Below are 23,637 nucleotides of genomic sequence, written 5' to 3'. Positions count from 1 at the left end.
GATTTTGTCTTTATATACACACAATCTCTTGGTTCCTGATGCTTAAATTACTCTGCATAAAGCCTTTGGGACACTACAATGAGCAGTGAGATGTGATATAAATAAATCTTCTTGTGGAATTCTGTTCTGTGAGAAATATTATTAGGAGGTTTGCAGGAGAAGATTTAAATTAAATTTTACTCTCAAATGATTATTTCCTTTTTAAAATCAGACTTTTCTATTAAAAGCACACTTGAAATGTTCATTTTAGTTTATTTTGTGGTAAAGTAATGGCCCAGGGCATTTTCTAAATAAAAGTAAAATGTCTACCATGATTTTTATTCTGAAGAACATACTCCAGATATTCACAAAATGTTCTCTCCTCCTCTTTTACTGTGACACACCACAACTAAATTGTTTATCCATTATGAGCTTCAATTTTCTCCTTGGCAAAATGGTGTTGAGAGGTTTAAACACAAGCTTAGATATCAGAGAGCCATAAGTTTATTTACTGATTTCATTGCAGGTCATCTTTCTTTAGTTATTTTATCTTAAGAAAATATAATAAAAAATTTCATGCATTGTTTTTAATATTAAAATTTTACCAATATACAGAGAATGCAATCTTTGCTAATACATGGTTTACTTTTTTTTTTTTTTTTTTTTTTGCGGCACGCAGGCCTCTCACCGCCGTGGCCCCTCCTGCTGCGCAGCACAGGCTCCGGACGAGCAGGCCCAGCGGCCATGGCCCATGGGCCCAGCCGCTCTGCGGCATGTGGGATCTTCCCGGACCGGGGCACGAACCCTTGTCCTCTGCATCGGCAGGCAGACCCTCAACCACTGCGCCACTAGGAAAGCCCCTATACATGGTTTACTTTAAGTCAGTAGTTTTCCTCTATCATTTTCTAGGATCATTAGAATAACTAGGTAAGACCATTTAAATTGTGTCTAGAATCAGTACTCAATACACATTTTTCCCTCTCTTTTTCTACCAATCCAGGGTTATTTTACATAAAGGAAATTTACCATAAATACGTTTTATCTTTCAATTCCTTTTTTTCTTTAATAGCTATTTCATTGCTTATTTTTGAAGGTCTTATAAAACATGATTTGGAACATTCTGTTTGTCACACAGGTTCAATTTAGGTACCTGATCTCTAGCTTCTCTGGAGCACTAAGATCAATCCCATACATCAATCCTCCCCTGCTTGCACAATGAAACATAAATTCCACAGAAGATCAAAGTATCACACATTTATCTTTGCAGACAATCAACATATCGATATGCCTAGAAGCAAAAGATAAATTTCCCCTGTGTTTGATCAATAGACTAATAACTACAAGAGCTAAGAATGAAGGTAAAGCTTTCTCTTCTACTTTCATATCCAGCCACATTATTTGACTTGATTTCACCTGAGTCAGAGAATTCTCTCGCCTGACTATACACAACGCAAAGAACGTATTTCCTTTCATTGATTCTCGATTTCCCCATCATTAATTTCACTGACTGGGTTGCAGGCTTTCAAATTAAAGAAAAGTAAAGCTCAAACAGTGAAGTTCTGTCTGTTTAGTATTACTGAATTTCTTTATTCCTTTTTTTGGGAGGGTCGGGAAAGTGGGCAGAGCTCTTACTGTTCAAGCATTTTTTCATGATACCCAAGAGAAGAGAAGGTAAAGGTAAAAACATGCATAATAGTGAAATCCTAGTGCCTAAAACAGTGCTTGAGGATTACAGAGTAAACAATAAATGTTGATGGATTACATAAACCATGATTCATGAACAAAATAATCAATACGCAAATGCTATGTATTCACCAGTCAGTAGAGAAACATTTACTGGTGGTCTACTTATATCAAGACTGTGAAATATGCTGCAGAGAACTGAATGAAAAGTCATGGTTCTGTCCTCAAAAACCTTATAACCAGCTGGAGACCTCATGTTAATTATTATAGTGTAGATACATTAGTGCAATAGAAAAAGAGAGAATAGAGCATCTTTTACCACCTGGAGCAGTTAGGGAGCTTCTCATTTATTTATTCTCATACCCTTCATTCTCTTTCATTCTTTTATCATCTTCCCATTCATTATCATATCATACACATGGATGATACTAAAGCTAATTATCTTATTGGAGAGAGGAATTAAAACTTTTTAACGACTCTCACCTTCGATACAGATTTATAGAACTTGAACACATTTCTTATATTTATTGTAACTTAGTCCAGTCCTGATATGACTAAATAATTAAATTCTACTTGATTTTTACAGCTTGTGTGTTTATTGAGACATGTTTTTGGCATTTTAATACTATGCTCCTCATGCTTAGAATAATGTTTAGGTTTAATAAAAATGTATAAAAACTCAAAGTGTCTGTATGTACCTTATATTCCAGCGGAAGGGTATTAAAAAAAACACATAAATTTCAAAATACAGTAATAAGTTTTATGAAAGGTATAAAACAAGGTGATGCCATACAGAGGACTAGGTGGCTAATTTAAGTAGAGTCGACAAGGAAGGTCCTCAGGAAGTGACAATTGATAAGAGATGTTTTTGTTTTTTGCGGCACGCGGGCCTCTCACTGTTGTGGCCTCTCCCATTGCGGAGCACAGGCTCCGGATGCGCAGGCTCAACGGCCATGGCTCACGGGTCCAGCCGCTCCGCGGCATGTGGGATCTTCCTGGACCTGGGCACGAACCCCTGTTCCCTGCATCGGCAGGCGGACTCTCAGCCACTGCGCCACCAGGGAAGCCCGATAAGAGATGTGAAAGAGCTACTTACTTGAAGATCTTGAGATCGAGTAGTCCAAATTGAGAGAACAATTTATTTAACGGCTTTTAAAAATTAATAGACAGAAAATTCAATTAAATAGTGTCAGGAGACTAGTATGGAGAGCTCTCATGACCTGTGACCATAGCAGAGCCCAACAGGAAGATGAAAGACTCCTCTTCTTTCTGTGCAAGCACTCAGCCAGTGAGAAGCCATGGACTCTTCCCTTATGATAGCCCTCCCAACTTCCTTTTCCCCTTTACAAAAGTGTTCTTCTTCTCCTGCCATTGGGGATGGGGCCTTGCATGTGGCCTGTGCAAATATGAGCAGATCAGTTTGGGATTTTGTAGGCTAGGATAATGAGTGTGAAATTTATTTTGAATTGTGTACAGTCTTTGGCACAATGATTCTCAACAAGGTGACAGTTTTGCTCCTTAGGGGACACTTGGCAATGTGAACACATTTTTGGTTGTCACAGATGGGGGGGGGGGGTGCGTGGAGATGTTACTGGCATTTAGTGAGTTGAAGGATGATGCTAAACATTGTACAATACACAGGACAGTTTCTCACTGCAAAGAACTACCCTGCCTAAAATGTTATAGTGTCCAGGTTAAAAAAAACTGTTTTAGGAGATTGGAAATAGTTAAGTATAAAGCAATATAATCTAACTTACATTTTAATTACTCTGGATGCTTTTTGGAAATTAAGTTATAGAGCAGAGAGTGTGGATCCCAAAAGACAACAGTAGACCTTTGTTGTAGTCATAAGACACAATACACATTTGTATTGATCATATATCTTCTCTATGTAGTTTTATTTCCAAAAACATGATTTCCTTGGTGTCATACATAAACTCATATAGCAAGTCATACTTCTAACTATGTTCTGGTGCGTTTGTAGTCTCTTCATCTCTTGCCTCAAAGCCTTTCAGCTTTAACAACTTTGACAATAGAGAAGACAAGGGGTGAATCTATCATAAACAGAATATTTAACATTTCAGTGAAATCTCATATCAATCTTACCCCCAGCCCCACATCCTATTTTTTATTTATTTTGATCTCTTCAGGGTCCTAACAAATAAAACATGGCATTTCTTCCTGTGATGATTTTTATCACTAGAAGGAAGGTGAAATGTGAAAGCTGAACAATCTCTGTTAACTATTATTTATATATTATTCCTACTTAAATATTATTCACAGAAGATCAATATATAATAGTGAGATTTTTTTCTTCTTCAGTTCTAGACAATTTGATTAAGTTGCTACACATTCATACATCTTTCAGGGAAAAACAATATTTGAATTACAGCAAAAAAGAAGGGAAATAATTTTGATACTTCAGAAAACAATTCAGGCATCTAGGAATTGGGAATTTTGAACAATTTTCAAATCTGTCATGTGCTTTGGATCTAAAGCTAATGAAAACAATAGGGATCATTCCATTAGACGACCTGTGGTCACCGTTGACCACTCATATTTTAAATATAGACTTTGTAGACAGCTGTTTATTCAAATTTTACCTCTGCCACTTATAATATTTGGGCAAAATACAGTCAAAACTCTCTGAGCCAGATATATTTTTATATCAATTGGCGACGATATCAGATCTTAAAAAACAAAACAATACATAAGACATATGGTTTATGCTGTTAATATAAAACCAATGAATTAGAAGGAATTCTGTTGTTCAGATTTCCATCTAAATTTTGTGGTCATTGTTGGATTTTCATATTTTAGTGAGGCAGGCCCATTCTATTTGGCTAACTCTTCATCGATACTAGAGACAAGAATTAATTTGAATGCTGCCTGTCTCCTTCTCCTTTTTTTTTTTTTTTTTTTTTTTGCGGTACATGGGCCTCTCACTGTTGTGGCCTCTCCCGTTGCGGAGCACAGGCTTCGGACGCACAGGCTCAGCGGCCATGGCTCACAGGCCCAGCCGCTCCGCAGCATGTGGGATCCTCCCGGACCAGGGCACAAACCCGCGTCCCCTGCATTGGCAGGCGGACTGTCAACCACTGTGCCACCAGGGAAGCCCTAGTACTTTAATTATAAAAGCCAGTCTGAGCTTCTTACAGTAACACAGTATTGATTCAGAGTTTGGAGGGTAGGCAACAGTCATTCCTAAGCAAAGTTTGCAATTAAGGAAACAGAAAAGAAGAAACAGAGTGATGAGTGACAAACTGTGACCCCAATACATGAATCTAACTGCAGCTAGGGTTACATATACCAACTTAGGAGATCCATAGGTCTATACCACCATTCCTCTCTAGCCAAAAAACAGCCATCTAAATACTTCTCATTTTTGGTTCCACAAGTAAGGAATCTTGAAGTCACCACACTGTCCTAACAACAAGTAAAATGGTGAACAGAGTTAAAAATCAGTAAAGAGTTCACTTCCAAGAGCATAACCAGTTTATCAAGGTGAATAATGAAGAATAATCCTCTCATGCTTCTAGCAGGGGGAGAGAAAAAGAAACCATTTTAAATACACCAGAGCATTCTATTCTTTTTTTTTTAAAAAAAATTATTTATTTATTTATTTGGCTGCGTTGGGTCTTCGTTTCTGTGCGAGGGCTTTCTCTGGTTGCGGCGAGCAGGGGCCACTCCTCATCGCGGTGCACGGGCCTCTCACTGTCGCGGCCTCTCCTGTTGCAGAGCACAGGCTCCAGATGCGCAGGCTCAGTAGTTGTGGCTCATGGGCCCAGTTGCTCCACGGCATGTGGGATCTTCCCAGACCAGGGCTCGAACCCGTGTCCCCTGCATTGGCAGGCAGATTCTCAGCCACTGCGCCACCCGGGAAGCCTGAGCATTCTATTCTTAATGAGGCCTGCTTTTAGAGGAAACTAATTAAATAGAGCCTAACCTGCTGTGGTATTATCAGAGCCTATCTGACCTGGGAGAAGAGAAATACCCCACTCTAGCCCACTCCAGCCATCCTGTCCCACCAAATGGGGAGAAAAAGACTGAGAAACTCTTATGAAATTTATAATCCAGACAAATAAGTTCACTAAAAGACTGAGACCTACTGATATGACTATAGAATGCTACCTGTTTCCCCATATCTCACTGAAGGCCTAGTTAGAGCAGTTCCTTTTACTCTGTACACTTTGTCCACTTATCAAGGAAAAATTATAAGGCCAACTAAAAGGCAAAATACACAATTTAACAAGAGAGAGCATGCATCAGATCAGACAAAGCAGGGATGTTGGAATTATCAAACCAGGAGTTTAAAAGAACCATGATTTTTAGGCTGAGTGCTCTACGGGATAAACTAGACAACATGCAAAGCCTGATGAACAATGTAAGCAGAGTGGTGGAAATCCTAAGAACCCAAAAAAAGAAATGTTAGAGATAAAAAACAATGTAACAATGTAACAAAAATGAAGAATGCTTTTGATACTTTGTAGCCCGGACACAGCTGAGGAAAGAATGTCTGAGCTAGAGAATCCTTGGACACCAAAAGGCAAGGAGCACAAAAGCCTGAAAAAACAGAACAGAATATCCAAGCACTGTAGGACAACTACAAAAGATAGCTGTAGTCACATAATTGGGAATAACAGAAGGAGAAAAGAGACAGAGAAGAGAAGAAATATTTGAAAAAATAATGACTAAGAATTTCCTCCAAATTAATGGCAGATATTAAAGCACAGATCCTGGAAACTCAGAGAACAAGCAGGATAAATGCCAACAGAACAAAAACAGCAAAAACAAAAAGACTACTCTTGGGTATATAATTTTCAAACTATAGAAGGTGAAATATAATGAAAAAAAATCAGAAAGAAACCAGAGGAGGAAAACAACTTTCACATAGAGGAACAAAGATAGGAATTATATCTGACTTTTTTCTCAGTAGCCATGCAAGGAAGGAAAATGTCAGTTAAACACGTAAAGTGTTAAAAGAAAAAAAAAACACTACCAAGAATTCTGTACTTTATGAAATTATCCTTCAGAAGTAAAGAAGAAATAAAGACTCTCTCAGACAAACAGATGGAGAGAGGGGAGGAAATGAATGCGAAAAGCAAAAGGTATAAAGGTATAAAAGCAGGGAACATGAAAGAACATACATAGTAAGGGGATTCATTCAGAATGAAGTGGTGGGTTGCAAGTAAAATGAGAAGATGAGGACTAACCCTTGCAAACTCTGGATTTCTTTATGTACAATAAGTAATTGTTTCATATGAAATGTAAAGTGAATGCTAACAACGCACTAACATTATTTTTAAAATCTTAATATTGCAGACATCTCAAAGCAACTAAAATGCAAGAGAGGTTGTTTCAAGACATTCATTTTTTTATCAAACACATCTTTCATACTTGGATTGCAAATTTCCCAGAGTCTAAATCAGAATAAATATAAAACATTGAACACTAGAAAATTTTAACTATCTCATTTAACAATGTAAACACAATACTTACAGAGCTTTGTGAAAGAAGGCAGTGTTCTCTTTTTAAATCTGCAACCAGATGTTAGATTACTGGTCTTTGTTTCAACCACAATGACACTGGAGAGGAAGAAATTAATTGCAATTTTGATGAATGGAAAGCCTGACAAAATAATAGTTTTTAGCAGATCATTGTTTTCACTCTTTAATTTCTATCCAGCAAAGTTTTATTTCAATGGTACATCATCATAATTGCCATTTTTATAAACATCAAACTGTGCAGGTGCATTTGCAAACTCGCCCTCTGTGGCAAATAAAATGTACTCAGAAAATGTAGAATAGATTATGAAATTGCAGAATTTCTTTGAGCATATGGTGATGTGCAGAATGTCTGTATTAAAGAAAACAGAAAAATAACTGGCCCTTCCAACTGGGTAGCTAGCCATAAGCAAAGAAACTCCTAGGGTTCAATATTTGAGTTAATAATTCACTTCCACTGCATTTCACAGATTTTGGCTCTTTCTGCCATATGTGCTATGCTTTAACATTAGGTTTAGTGTGTTTATATCCTTCGAATCAACACGCAATTAGATATCAGCACTGAATTTGTCATTAGTGAACAAGTAAAATATGGGTTAAAGACATGTTGGTTCACAAATGAAACATTTTGAGGGTACCTTGGGATGCCATGGCAACACTGGTATAATTAGTGGGACATGTTATTTCCCAAAACCCATTACTTAAAATTTGAGATTAAACATAAAATTAAGTTTCTTATTCTTCAAGCATATGCATTAGTTTATTTACTTCAGGTACTACTCAAGTACCTGTAGAAATGTATATTTCTATCATTAAGACTCAGTTTTTAGCTCTTTTTCATTAATTCATATATAAATTCCAAACCCCCATCTAAAGTCTAACATGCTTATAGTTGGTGTGATTTTCTATCTAGGAAAAAAAAAACTAACAATAGATGCAAATAGCTTCAATTTTTAATAGATGTATCAGATTAGTGCATGATTCACACAAATTGGTATCATCTAGAACAATAGCTGAGAAAAAACTACAAATATAGTATTATTTTCTGGTGATCAGAAATATTTACTACCCAAAATACATTCTCATTTAGCTGTTTAATTGCTAAAATGTTACCATTATGAATTCATTCATCAATTAGTTCTTTCTTCAGAAAAGAACAGCTATGTCAACATTTACCCTTAAAGTTCTTTTTCATGGCTTTATACAATCTTAACTTTGGAAATATACTTACTAGAATTTATTTAGTCAAACCAATTTTATTCATGAACCTCCTCTCCAACCTGTTCATCAGACTGAGATTCATTTTCTCTTTAAAAATACTCTATGGCTAAGAAGACACTTCCATTGTCAGACAGCTTTTTTTATTCTTCTAGCTAAAAAAGAAAAGATTAGAAAAACAGTTTCTAATTTTGGAAAAAAATTAGCTGAATTTTGCTGTCCTGATTGGCCTCCAGAGTTACATAACATAAATCTAATTTTTTACATGGTTACTTCTGAAATATTTGAAGACATATATCATATTTCTATATAACCTTCCCTGTTCCAAACTAAATATTCTTACTTCTTCAATGATTCTTTGTATGACATAGCTTCTTGATGATCTAGTTAATGAACTCAATAGATAATGGTAACAAGTAAAACGTGAATATGTGGCATGTACTCTTACAGGAGCTGGCTGTATGGTGATGACTAAACATAGATCCTGCATTCATGGCTTTTATAACTGAGTGAGGAGAGAGAAAAAAACAAGCAGTAACCAGATGAAGAAGTTTGACTGTTGATAAAATGCAATGAGGGAAACTCTGAGAGTGCTGTGAACAGAGAATTACAAGAACTTAACTAGCTTAAAATTAGCCAGGCATATGGAAATGGAGTGTAGTGAATGACAGATGCATGTTCCAGTGAGAGGGAACACAGACAAATGACAAATTGGAAGGATATATTGGTAACTTATATCACAGAAAAAGAAGCCAATCTCCTTAAGATATAAATACTTTTCAAACTCAAAGAGGTCTATATAGGATCCTAGCACAGAAGAAAGACATTAGTGGAAAAACTGATAGAATTTGAATATGGTGTGTAGTTGAGTAAAGTGTTAATTTGCTAGTTTCATTAGGTGTACTATGGTTACGTGTGAAATTCACATTCGGGGAAATAGAGTGAAGACCACATTGGGATATTACTCTGCATTTTTTTTGCAACTTTCCTGTGATACCAAATTGGTTCAAAATAAAAAGGTAAAAATTTTTAAAGGAAACAATTACCAAAATATTTCTCAAGGAAAGTACTTTGCAAATAAATGTAAACCAAAGGCCCTTCAACATGTGAAAAGATAATCCAAATTACTCGTAGTAGAAGAAATAGAAAATAAAACTTCAGTAAGATATTTTTCACCATGACAACAGCTTGACAAAAATTTTTAAATTATAACAGCAAATTCTTAGGTCAATCTCTGAAAAAGCAGTCACTATCTGACTTTGCTTGTTAAAGAGCAAAGTGGAATAGCTTCAATATGGCAGGAGGAGTGAGACGCAGAGATCACCTTCCTCCCCACAAATACATCAGAAATACATCTACATGTGGAACAGCTCCTACAGAACATCTACTGAACGCTGGCAGAAGACCTCAGACCTCCCAAAAAGCAAGAAAGTCCCCACGTACCTGGGTAGGGCAAAAGAAAAAAGAATAAACAGAGACAAAAGGATAAGGACGGGACTTGCACCAGTGGGAGGGAGCCGTGAAGGAGGAAAGGTTTCCACACACTAGAAGCCCCTTCACGGGCGAACACTGAGGGTGGCAGAGGGGGGAAGCTTCAGAGCCACAGAGGAGAGTGCAGCAACAGGGGTGTGCAGGGCAAAGCGGAGAGATTCCCACACAGAGGATCAGGGTCGACCGGCACTCACCAGCTCGAGAGGCTTGTCGGCTCACCCGCCGGGGTGCGCGGGGGCTGGGAGCTGAGGCTCGGGGTTCAGAGCTTAGATCCCAGGAAGAGGACTGCGGTTGGCTGCGTGAGCACAGCCTGAAGGAGTTAGTGCGCCACGACTAGCCGGAAGGGAGTCCGTGAAAGTCTGGAGCTGCCGAAGAGACAAGAGATGTTTTCACTATCCACACCTCCCCTGCTGGGAGCCTGTGCAGCCCGCCACTGCCAGGTCCCCGGGATCCGGGGACAACTTCCCCAGGAGAACGCACGGCGCGCCTCAGGCTGGTTGCAACGTCACGCCGGGCTCTGCCGCCGCAGGCTCGCCCCACATCCGTACCCCTCCCTCCCCTAGGCCTGAGTGAGCCAGAGCCCCCGAATCGGCTGCTCCTTTAACCCCCTCCTGTCTAAGCAAAGAACAGATGCCCTCAGGCGAGGGCATCTACACGCAAAGGCGGGGCAAAATCCAAAGCTGAAGCCCAGGAGCTGTGAGAATAGAGAAGAGAAAGGGAAATCTCTCCCAGCAGCCTCAGGAGCAGCGGATTAAATCTCCATAATCAACTTGATGTACCTGCATCTGTAGAACACCTGAATAGACAACGAACCATCCCAAATTGAGGAGATGGACTTTGGAAGCAATGATATATATATATATATTTTTTCCCCTTTTCTCTTTTTGTGAGTGTGTATGTGTATGCTTCTGGGTGAGATTTTGTCTGTATAGCTTTGCTTTTGCCATTTCTCCTAGGGTTCTGTTTGTCGTTTTTTTCTTTTTTTCTTAATATAATTATTTTTTATTTTAATAACTTTATTTTATTTCTTCTTATTTCTTTCTCTCTTTCATTCTTTGTCTTTCTTTCTTTCTTTCTTTCTTTCTTTCTTTCTTTCTTTCTTTCTTTCTTTCTTTCTTTTTCTCCCTTTTATTCTGAGCCATGTAGATGACAGGCTCTTGGTGCTCCAGCCAGGTGTCAGGGCTGTGCCTCTGAGGTGGGAGAGCCAAGTTCAGGACACTGGTCCACAAGAGACCTCCCAGTGCCAAATAATATCAAACAGCGAAAATCTCCCAGAGATCTCCATCTCAACAGCAAGACCCAGCTCCACTCAACAACCAGCAAGCTCCAGTGCTGGACACCCTATGCCAAACAACTAACAAGAAGGAACACAACCTAATCCATTAGCAGAGAGGCTGCCTAAAATCATAATAAGGCCACAGATACCCCCAAAGCACACCACCAGACACGGCGCTGTCCTCTAGACAGCCAAAATCCAGCCTCATCCACCAGAACACAGGCACTAGTCCCCTCCACCAGGAAACCTACACAACCCACTGAACAAACCTTAGCCACTAGGGACAGACACCAACAACAACGGTAACTACAAACCTGCAGCCTGCGAAAAGGAGACCCCAAACACAGTAAGTTAGGCAACATGAGAAGACAGAGAAACACACAGAACATGAAGGAGCAAGGCAAAAACTCATCAGGGATAACAAATGAAGAGGAAATAGGCAGTCTCCCTGAAAAAGAATTCAGGATAATGATAGTAAAGATGATCCAAAATCTTGGAAATAGATTGGAGAAAATACAAGAAATGTTTAACAAGGACCTAGAAGAACTAAAGAGCAAACAAACAGTGATGAAGAGCACAGTAAATGGAATTAAATATTCCTTAGAAGGGATCAATAGCAGAATAACTGAGGCAGAAGAATGGATAAGTGACCTGGAAGATAAAATAGTGGAAATAACTACTGCAGAGCAGAATAAAGAAAAAGAAGGAAAAAAATTGAGGACAGTCTCAGAGACCTCTGGGACAACATTAAACGCACCAATATTCGAATTATAGGGGTCCTAGAAGAAGAAGAGACAAAGAAAGGGACTGAGAAAATATTTGAAGAGATTAGAGTTGAAAACTTCCCTAATATGGGAAAGGAAATAGATAATCAAGTCCAGGAAGAACAGAAAGTCCCATACAGGATAAATCCAAGGAGAAATATGCCAAGACACATATTAATCAAACTATCAAAAATTAAATACAAAGAAAAAATAGTAAAAGCAGCAAGGGAAAAACAACAAATAACACACAAGGGAATCCTCATAAGGTTAACAGCTGATCTTTCAGCAGACACTCTGCAAGCCAGAAGGGAGTCGCAGGACATATTTAAAGTGATGAAGGAGAAAAACCTACAACCAAGATTACACAGCAAGGATCCCATTCAGATTTGACATAGAAATTAAAACCTTTAAAGACAGGCAAAAGCTAAGAGAATTCAGCAACACAGAACCAGCTTTACAACAAATGCTAAAGGAACTTCTCTAGGTAGGAAACACAAGAGAAGGAAAAGACCTATATTAACAAACCCAAAACAAATAAGAAAATGGTAATAGGAACATACATATCGATAATTACCTTAAATGTAAATGAATTAAATGCTCCAACCAAAACACATAGATTGGCTGTATGGATACTAAAACAAGACCCATATATATGCTTTCTAAAAGAGACCCACTTCAGACCTAGGGATACATACAGACTGAAAGTGAGGGGATAGTAAAAGATACTCCATGCAAATGGAAATTAAAAAAAAGCTGGAGTAGCAATTCTCATATCAGACAAAATAGACTTTAAAATAAAGACTATTACAAGAGGCAAAGAAGGACACTACATAATGATCAAGGGATCAATCCAAGAAGAAGATAAACAATTGTAAATATTTATGCACCCAACATAGGAGCACCTCAATATATAAGGCAAATACTAACAGACATAAAATGGGAAATCGACAGTAACACAATCATAGTAAGGGACTTTAACACTCCACTTTCACCAATGGACAGACAATCCAAAGTGAAAATAAATAAGGAAACACAAGTTTTAAATGATACGTTAAAGAAGATGGATTTAATTTATATTTATAGGACATTCCATCCGAAAACAACAGAATACACATTCTTCTCAAATGCTCATGGAACATTCTCCAGGATACATCATATCTTGGGTCACAAATCAAGCTTTGGTAAATTTAAGAAAATTGAAATCATATCAAGTATCTTTTCTGACCACAATACTATGAGACTAGATATTAATTCCAGGAAAAAAATCTGTAAAAAATACAAACACATGGAGGCTAAACAATACACTACTTAATAACCAAGAGATCACTGAAGAAATCAAAGAGGAATCAAAAAATACCTAGAAACAAATGACAGTGAAAATACGACGACCCAAATCCTATGGGATGCAGCAAAAGCACTTGTAAGAGAGAAGTTTATAGCAATACAATCCTACCTCAGGAAACAAGAAATATCTCAAATCATCAACCTAACCTTACACCTAAAGCAATTAGAGAAAGAAGGACAAAAAAGCCCCCAAAGTTAGCAGAAGGGAAGAAATCATAAAGATCAGATCAGAAATAAATGAAAAAGAAATGAAGCAAATGATATCAAAGATCAATAAAACTAAAGCTGGTTCTTTGAGAAGATAAACAAAATTGATAAACCTTTTGCCAGATTTATCAAGAAAAAAAGGGAGAAGACTCAAATCAATAGAATTATAAATGAAAAAGGAGAAGTAACAACTGACACTGCAGAAATACAAAGGATCGTAAGAGATTACTACAAGCAACTCTTTGCCAATAAAATGGACAACCTGGAAGAAATGGACAAATTCTTAGAAATGCACAACCTTCTGAGACTAAACCAGGAAGAAATAGAAAATATGAACAGACCAATCACAAGCACAGCAATTGAAACTGTGATTAAAACTCTTCCAACAAAAAAAAGCCCAGGACCAGATGGCTTCACAAGCGAATTCTATCAAACATTTAGAGAAGAGTTAACACCTATCCTTCTCAAACTCTTACAAAACATAGCAGAGGGAGGAACACTCCCAAACTCATTTTACAAGGCCACAATCACCCTGACACCAAAACCAGACAAAGATGTCACAAAGAAAGAAAACTACAGGCCAATATCGCTGATGAACATAGATTCAAAACTCCTCAACAAAACACTAGCAAACAGAATCCAGCAGCACATTAAAAGGATCATACACCATGATCAAGTGTGGTTTATCCCAGGAATGCAAGGATTCTTCAATATACGCAAATCAACGTGGCACACCATATTAACCAATTGAAGGAGAAAAACCATAAGATCATCTCAATCGAGGCAGAGAAAGCTTTCAACAAATTTCAACACCCATTTATGATAAAAACCCTCCAGAAAGTAGGCATAGAGGGAACTTTCCTCAACATAATAAAGGCCATATATGACAAACCCACAGCCAACACTGTCCTCAATGGTGAAAAACTGAAACCATTTCCACAAATATCAGGAACAAGACAAGGTTACTCAGTCTCACCACTATTATTCAACACAATTTTCGAAGTTTTAGCCACAGCAATCAGAGAAGAAAAAGAAATAAAATGAATCCAAATCGGAAAAGAAGAAGTAAAGCTGTCACTGTTTGCAGATGACATGATACTATACATAGAGAACCCTAAAGATGCTACCAGAAAACTACTAGAGCCAATCAATTAATTTGGTAAAGTAGCAGCATACAAAATTTATGCACACAAGTCTCTTGCATTCGTATACAATAATGATGAAAAATCTGAAATTGAAATTAAGAAAACACGCCCATTTACCATTGTAACAAAAAGAATAAAATATCTAGGAATAAACCTAAGGAGAAAAAAGACCTGTATGCAGAAAATTATAAGACACTGATGAAAGAAATTAAAGATGATACAAATAGATGGAGAGATATACCATGTTCTTGGATTGGTAGGATCAACATTGTGAAAATGACTCAACTACCCAAAGCAATCTACAGATTCAATGCAAGCCCTATCAAACTACCAATGGCATTTTTCACAGAACTAGAACAAAAAATTTCACAATTTGTATGGAAACACAAAAGACCCCTAATAGCTAAAGCAATCTTGAGAAAGAAAAATGGAGCTGGAGGAATCAGGCTCCGTGACTTCAGACTATACTACAAAGCTACAGTAATCAAGAGAGCATGGTACTGGCACAAAAAGAGAACTATAGATCAATGGAACAGGATAGAAAGCCCAGAGATAAACCCACACACATATGGTCACCTTATCTTTGATAAAGGAGGCAAGAATATACAGTGGAAAAAACACAACCTGTTCAATAAGTGGTGCTAGGAAAACAGGACAGCTACATGTAAAAGAATGAAATTAGAACACTCCCTAGCACCATACACAAAAATAAGCTCAAAATGGGTCAAAGACCTAAATGTAAGGCCAGACACTGTAAAACTCTTAAAGGAAAACATAGGCAGAACACTCTATGACATAAATCACAGCAAGATCCTTTTTGACCCACCTCCTAGAGAAATGGAAATAAAAACAAAAATAAACAAATGGACCTAATGAAACTTAAAACCTTTTGCACATAAAAGGAAAGCATAAACAAGACCAAAAGACAGCCCTCAGAATGGGAGAAAATATTTGCAAACGAAGCAACTGACAAAGGATTAATCTCTGAAGTTTACAAGCAGCTCATGCAGCTCAGTATCAAAAAAACAAAAACCCCAATCCAAAAAGGGCAGAAGACCTAAATAGACATTTCTCCAAAGAAGATATGCAGATTGCCAACAAACACATGAAAGAATGATCAACATCACTAATCATTAGAGAAATGCAAATCATAACTACAAGGAGGTATCAACTCACACCAGTCAGAATGGCCATCATCAAAAACTCTACACACAATAAATGCTGGAGAGGGTGTGGAGAAAAGGGAACCCTCTTGCACTGTTGGTGGAATGTAAACTGATAGAGCCACTTTGTAAAACAATATGGAGTTTCCTTAAAAAACTGAAAATAGAACTACCGTACAACCCAGCAATCCCAGTACTGGGCATATACACTGAGAAAACCACAATTCAAAAGGAGTCATGTACCAAAGTGTTCATTGCAGCTCTATTTACAATAGCCAGAACATGGAAGCAATCTAAGTGTCCATCAGCAGATGAATGGATAAAGAAGATATGGCACATATATACAATTGAATATTACTTAGCCATAAAAAGAAATGAAATTGAGTTGTTTGTAGTGAGGTGGATGGACCTAGAGTCTGTCATACAGAGTGAAGTAAGTCAGAAGGAGAAAAACAAATACCTTATGCTAACTCATATATATGGAATCTAAAAAAAAAAAAAAAAAAAAAAAAAATTGTCCTGAAGAACATAAGGGCAAGATGGGAATAAAGACGCAGACCTACTAGAGAATGGACTTGTGGATACAGGGAGGGGGAAGGGTAAGCTGGGACAATGTGAGAGAGTGGCATGGACATATTTACACTACCAAACGTAAAATAGATTGCTAGTGGAAGCAGCCGCATAGCACAGGGAGATCAGCTCGGTGCTTTGTGACCACCTAGAGGGGTGGGATAGGGAGGGTGGGAGGGAGGGAGATGCAAGAGGGAAGAGATATGGGGACATATGTATAACTGATTCACTTTGTTAGAAAGCAGAAACCAACACACCATTGTAAGGCAATTATACTCCAATAAAGATGTTAAAAAATTTTTAAAAATAATAAATTAATTAAAAAAAAAGACCAAAGTAATGCAACCACTATGGAGAGGAATTAAATAAATTTGCGTCAAAACCACATACACGTTTACCTTATGAAAATTTATTAGAATAATGCACTGCACTTATGAGAAATGATCGTGAAGCTATATGTCCACTGGTATGAGAAAATATATGCACAAATGTGTTCACATTGGGGTCAGTTGGAAAAGGAAAATATCCGAAATTACATGCATGTCACTCATAAGAGACTGGACTGAATAAACTATGGTACATTCACATAGTGCTGTACAGTGAAGCTTAATCGAAATGAGGAAGAACCTTTACAAACTGACATTAGTATTTTTTGGCATGAATTGTTAAATGAAAAATGGAAGGAATGAAAGAATGTCTATAGGCTACTTTTTGCCTGAGATAGAAAGGGAAATAAGTGTGTGTGTGTGTGTGTGTGTGTGTGTGTGTGTGTGTGTGTGTGTGGTAATGTTTGTTTATGTTTGCAAAAATAAATTATAGAAAGATAAACTAGAAAGTAAGGAAAAATGTGGTTTCTGGAGGGTAGATGACATATGATAAGGACGAGGGATGAGAGTGTGACATTTCTTGATTTAATTTTTAAAATGGTTTCAATTTTAAACCATGTCAATATTTTGCATATTCAAAATATAAAATATATAAACAAAATAGAAAGAAAAACCAAATCTTAAAATTGACTGCAAATAGAAATTACAACATTTAACTTCATATCAAGTTGAAATCGTGAGAACACATGATTTCACATAACTTTTGAACGCTACTCTCCTCAAGGAATGTATTCTACGGGCAAAAAAAATCTTAAAAACAAAAAAACAGAAAAACAAAACTCAAGACTGAGTTATCGGTTTGTTCTTGATAAAAGCGTTGGAGGAATGATTCAAAATTGTTTTTAGTATATTGTAAATTATAGCATATGAGTATATATACTAATATTTTTGGAAACCAGCTTTCATTGCTTAAGAAGGTAAAAGTAATGTGAACTAGAGAAGGTGAGAAAGAATGCGGTGGAGTGTGATGATAATGGAAAATATTAATACAGGTTCATATTTTGTAAAAATATTTTTCTACAACTGTTCACTAAAAAGACTTAGAAATAATGACACTTCAGTATCATAAGCACGTTTAGGTCTTAAATATTGCTTCTGAAACACCATTCCCTAATGAAAGAAACCAGGCTGCTTGTAGAAATGAATGATTCCAGGTTTAGGCAGATAAAGTATAAAGTGAACTTAGAACACTTAATGCCTGAAAACAAGGACACAGGAGCTAGTGTGATGGTACTTCCACAAACTAAATGTGGGACAATTTGAGCAGTAAAATGAATAGTGAATAATAACAGAAACAGATCATAACACATGGAATTGAAAAATTCATAGACCTACAGTGACACTAGAAAAAATGATGATGATGATAACCATATTAGAAAACAAGAGAGGAAAAGAAGGAAAACTTTCCTTTATAGAAAAATTCTGACTAATAATTGTAGAAGACATGATAGAATGGGAAAACGACCATTTTATTGATATAAGCCCCAAAGTAATGATTAATTCAGGTAAAGGTCATCAAAGGATGCTAAAACATTTTGATGAACCATTTTTGAGGAACTGAATATTTACATACCCTCTTGCAAAAAGGAAAAAAAGACTATCTTTTACAATTTCTATTGACCCTCTCCCCAACCAAGTATCAAATTAAGCATTACCAATTTTGTGAAACTGAATTTACATGCCTCCCGAATTGATGCAATAAAATATTCAAACAACAGCTTTGTAATATTCTTTCCAAAAGCGTTTAATCTAAATCTGATAATGACAAAACAAATGGATAAATATAGAATGCAAGATATTCTGCAAGATAAGTGGCATAAACTCCATAAAAAATTATATACCTTGAAATTAAAAAAAAAGAAAAGGTAGAGGGGCTGTCTTAGATTTAAAACAACTAAGAAAGCATACAAATCAAATGCATCAACTTTTACTGGATCTTCGATTTTAAAAGCCCCACTATATCACTCCTTTACCTTTTCTATGGGTTTAAAATTTTCAGGAGAGGGCTTCCCTGGTGGCGCAGTGGTTGAGAGTCCGCCTGCCGATGCAGCGGATGCGGGTTCGTGCCCCGGTCCGGGAGGATCCCACATGCTGCGGAGCGGCTGGGCCCGTGAGCCATGGCCACTGAGCCTGCGTGTCCGGAGCCTGTGCTCCGCAGTGGGAGAAGCCACAACGGTGAGAGGCTCGCGTACCGCAAAAAAAAAAAATTCAGGAGAAAAAAATAAAAATGAAAAATAAATAAACTGAACTGAGATTAGGATGACCCTTAAGCACATGGCAGAGGGAAATAAACATGTGTCTGAATGAATGAAGGGATAAACATATGAAGTGCAAAATCACCTCATCTGTATTTTAGTTGCCACCATAACAATAGTGTTTGAGTGTATTCACATTGACAGCACTTTGACACTTCTGGTTCACTGTAATTTTAAAGATGAATTAATGTTTCCAAATTTGTGATGATATTCACTCATCTGACTAGCTGTCTTTAGAGGATGTGTTGTATTTGTGTACATAGAGTCCTTTTCACCTACCAATTCCTCTTTGGGATGCTTGCTCAATCTTGCACCTAAGAAGTTCGAGTTCATTGGAAATCATAGTTTTCAAACTCTGTGACTTAAGAGTGGACACTTTATTGAGGGTAGTAAAATTATTGTATTCACTCTCCCTGGAGTCCATAGTGGCCAGCCAAGAGACAGGCATACAAACTAAACAGATCAGAGTGCTTCTCTAGGAGTTTACGTGCAATCTCAGATCAAGGGAATCTTTTTTTTTCCTTCAAACATTGCTAAATTGGAAGGATGCATGCTTCAACTTTCTGGGCTGATGATACCCACCACAAATCCAAGATCTCCAAGGCATAAAAAATAAGCAGTGAGAAAGAAACAAAGAGGGGAAGGGAGGTCCAGCAACACAGGTAGACAGAGGGGGAGAGAGAGAGAGAGAGAGAGAGAGAGAGAGAGATAACATGGTTCTAATGACATTTTTTACCTTTCAGATGTCTTTAAGGCGAGTTCCACTCCTTGATGGTGCAGTTTTTGGAAAATCCCCTTCTTGGTTAAAGCTAGCTGAGTTAGCTTTTAGTTATAAACAACTGGAAAAAATCCTGATGCACAGTTGAAGACAGTGAATATTGTTCATGTAGTTTCAATATATCACCCCACATGCTAAACATTTATCCAGTAAACTAACATACTCTATTAAAATAAGAAAGTAATAATACTAACTCATTAATTTAGATGTCCTTAAGATTTTTTCTTAATTTTCACTGAAGTTAAGCAACACTATCAATTAATGAAAGTTCCAAATGTAGACGATATGAATCCACATATGGATACATTATTTATAATCTTATGTACTGTATGGTGCATATTTAATTTAGAGGCCAACGGAGTTATATGGATTTATTTGTAGCTGGTCTATTTTTGCCTTTGTTCTTTTGTGCTCTCTTGTGTACCAGAAAAACGAACAATTTGGTCTAAGTGGCTAGATGGTGGTTTAACTGCTATCATATTTACCTTTGCATTTCTTAAGAGGAACAGAGGTGGAGGAATGCCAAGTAAATTAAAAGCTGTATATTGAGTTTATAACAGAGTAATACTGTTTCAAACCCCCTGTACTGATGTACAGTACCATCTACAACTACAATAAGAAAATAGAATATAAACAGAGATTGTCAGAGTTTAAACTCTGTTTCTTTTCTGTATTGATGACTAATCTCTTTTGATCTGTCATTACCAATACATCCTCTGAGGTTGTGGTACATTAGGTACCCTCAAGTGAGTGAATTTAAAGCACTTGAAAACCCCACATTATTAAGTCAGTCAACACTTCTTTAGTGCCTATTGTGAGTCATGTGCTATGTTGGCAACTGGAAAATCAGAATAAAAAAAAGCCTCATACTATACTAGTGGTATAAACTGGTAAGCATAAGTAAATATGGACTGGAGAAGTATAAACAAGCAATATTTCAGATGGAAAATAAGGTCAAAACCAAAACCATTTAAATTCCTCATGGTTCTGCTCTTCTGTGACATTGAATCTTTTTTTTCTCCTTTTGTTTGAAGAGAGAGAGAAAGTGGTATGAGCACCTGGAAGCAATTTGCAGATAAATTCAATCATTTGGGGATGTATTCTTGCATCGTTTGCCCTTTTATAAAGGACAAAGAAAGACAAAAAAGAAAAAGAAAACATGCAGGGAAGGATCTTTTGAAATACCTAGATGTCAAAATCATTATATGTTTTGGAAATATTAAACCATACAGAAATATCCCCATCTATAATTTGCTCTAACAGTTGCAATTTAGGAAATTGGAAGGAAATATGATCTAAAATTGAATACTAAAGGTAAAATTAAGACTTACTCTTAAGGAACTATTATGGGGTGAAATGTTCTCTCAAAAGTTCTCTAGAAGTCTTAATCCTCAGTACTTCAGAAGGACACGTGGTTACAAGAGGGTTTCCTAGACAGACCTATTTTCCCAAAACAATAGGTGAAACTGCCTTTTAATTGTGGCTTGTCAATATGCTTCAAACAGTCCTTGGAGAGAACAAAAATCCCATAAAGAATTTCTTCTCCAGATGAAAGTTAGGAATACTACTAAAACTAAATAATCAAAACAGTGAACATTTATTGAGCCTTTATTATTTGCTGGGCACCATATTGAGTGCTTAACCTTATTTATGATTTCACTAATTCCCAGAACTATTTTATGAAGTTGGTGCAATGGTTCTTGTTATACATAAAACAAACATAGATATAACACAGATAAAAACAAAGTTAGCAAGGTTAAGCAATTTGCTCCAAGGCACAGAGCTAAATTTGCTACAGCAGGTGTCTTTACCCATGTTCTTCTAACATCTATGAACTCTAGCTTCAGGGATGGGGTTTTGGCAAGAACTGATTAATTCCCCTGCCCTAAAATAGGTATCAGGTATTTTACTAGAGATGAGGAGTAATCCTTTAATTAAGACAAGTACAATAAGATTAAAAGGGAAGATGGTGGTTCACATACTTGGCAAATTTTACCACGCAAGCAGAGCTTTACAGGATTTTGTTTTAAAGTTAAGAATTCTGTGCAATAAAAATCTGTTTTTTCTTTTTTGTTTTGTTTTGTTTTTTGTTTTCTGTCATAGTCCACAGGGCTTATTGTGGGTTTTGGTTCCATTCTCTCTATTTAGGTTGCTGTCACTCATGCTATTGAGACTGTTTCCCAAAAAAGTAATTTAGGACACTGTCTATTTCATAATAAAAGTAGAACTTCAGCTGTTTGTATATAGTCCATACTTTCATTTGTAAGCAGAGGAAAAACAAAAAAGTGTAAGTGGGGGAGCAAAAACAGCCAAGAGTTTTAATGTGGTAAATATAAAATAATATGTAAGAACTATCATATTACTTACATGTCACAGTATTGAATATTGATTGTTAATAGGAAGGAAGTGGGATTAACTGAATGTCAAAAGTTTCAAATTAGTCTTTTAAGAGAACTTCCTCATGCAAGGGTGTAAGCAATTGGAATGGTTTGCCAAAGGAGTTCACAGAATTTCACACTTTCAGTATGGTAAAACAAACAAACAAAACACCAACAAACACAAATCTTCAACATGTCCTTATTTTGAATTATTTTCTATTTTATTATAGCTTGCTAGAGAAATTCCATTGAAAAACTCCCAACTAGGATAACTGAAGAAATGGAGAAAATTGAAGTGACCAGACATTCGCCAGGATAGCTGGGGAGCTTATAGTGCAAACATAGGTCAGATGGGAAAAGAGAGCAACCAACAGTCACTCATACTCATGGAGATAAAAGAGAAGGCTGTGAAAGCAGGACTAACTCTCCTTAATTAGAAAAGAAACTTAAGTAAGCACAGGCTTTTATTTTTTTCTAAATGGGAAAGGGGATGCCAAAGATAATTGTTTTGTCATCAAGGCAAGATCAAATTGTTGACCCTCTAATTATATTGGGAAAAATAACAACGGATCTTACTGATGGCCTTCCTAATTCTGGAGCTCAGAAATCAAATTACAATGGGAGATATTATGCTTACAGTCTAATTTGCCCAGAGTTCATTATATTGGAGGCTTACAGAGAGCTTTGTGACTAATTACTTTGCATTGTCTACTTCCTCAACATTACAGCTGATATCATCTAAGTATAATCAAATCAGATCAATGTCAAATCAATGATCTGATAGAACCAAGAGTGAATTTAAAGCATAGCTGAGCCTGAACAAGTTTAAACATGCATACACTTACTTGTGATCTGTAACTTTAAATAAGATTTTGAGTTTTTCTGGAATTACCGCGTTGTGCATAGTATACTCAAGTTTGCAGAAAAATATAGTTCCTTATTCTCTGAAAATGACATATTATCTTCATGCGTACCTCTAGCCACTGTTGGGTAAGAAGAGTAAAAAGGAATCAAAGTTAATTTTTTTGAGAGGGGAGGGTCAAGTCTGGTTTAATTTTATAATTTGAGATATACTTTGAGGAGGTTAGTTTCTTGGAGTGTTTAGGTGATGAGTTTCCCTAGGATAAGAACCCAGTGCTTTAGATTATCTTTGCTCCTGCTACAGTTCCCTTTAGTGTCTGCTGGTATGAAGGGGTTGAATACACACATGCCGTCAAATGAAGAGAGTCTCAAAACTGACTGAATTGTGTTCTGCTGTTCCCTGGACCAGACTCCTAAAGTGTGACTGGCCCATCCTGGGGCCTCTGCTGGTGTCAGTTTTTCATATTTATCTGCTTGGTCAGGGTGGGTCTTTGGCTGTTTGGCCTCCATCTCAACTCTTACTGCTGCTGTCCCTTGGCTCCAGGTCTGGCAGTGAGGTCCATAGACCCCATCCACGTGGTCTACTCTTCAGCCCTTACCTATAAGATCCCCATTACCCCTCTGGAGAGCCCCCT

The 23,637-nt window shown here is 37.0% G+C and overlaps 1 long non-coding RNA gene across 3 annotated transcripts; it reads right to left on the bottom strand.

Moving 5' to 3' along the window:
• Positions 1–4,565: 4,565 nt before the first annotated feature.
• On the bottom strand, positions 4,566–23,119 carry LOC132597671 (uncharacterized). 3 transcript variants are annotated; one of them, XR_009564878.1, is made up of 6 exons: positions 22,987–23,119; positions 19,722–19,836; positions 10,070–10,240; positions 8,398–8,539; positions 7,162–7,247; positions 4,566–5,572 (listed from the first exon to the last, which is right to left on the bottom strand). It is a non-coding gene; the product is annotated as an uncharacterized lncRNA (long non-coding RNA). The 3 variants fall into 3 exon arrangements; XR_009564877.1 differs by having other exon boundaries at positions 4,566–5,502; XR_009564876.1 differs by lacking the exon at positions 8,398–8,539 and having other exon boundaries at positions 4,566–5,502.
• Positions 23,120–23,637: the final 518 nt, after the last annotated feature.

This window comes from Globicephala melas, chromosome 8, assembly GCF_963455315.2.
Source record: "Globicephala melas chromosome 8, mGloMel1.2, whole genome shotgun sequence".
NCBI lineage: Eukaryota > Metazoa > Chordata > Mammalia > Artiodactyla > Delphinidae > Globicephala > Globicephala melas.
Note: the sequence above shows the minus strand (reverse complement) of the source record. Positions and strands in the feature narration are given on the sequence as shown.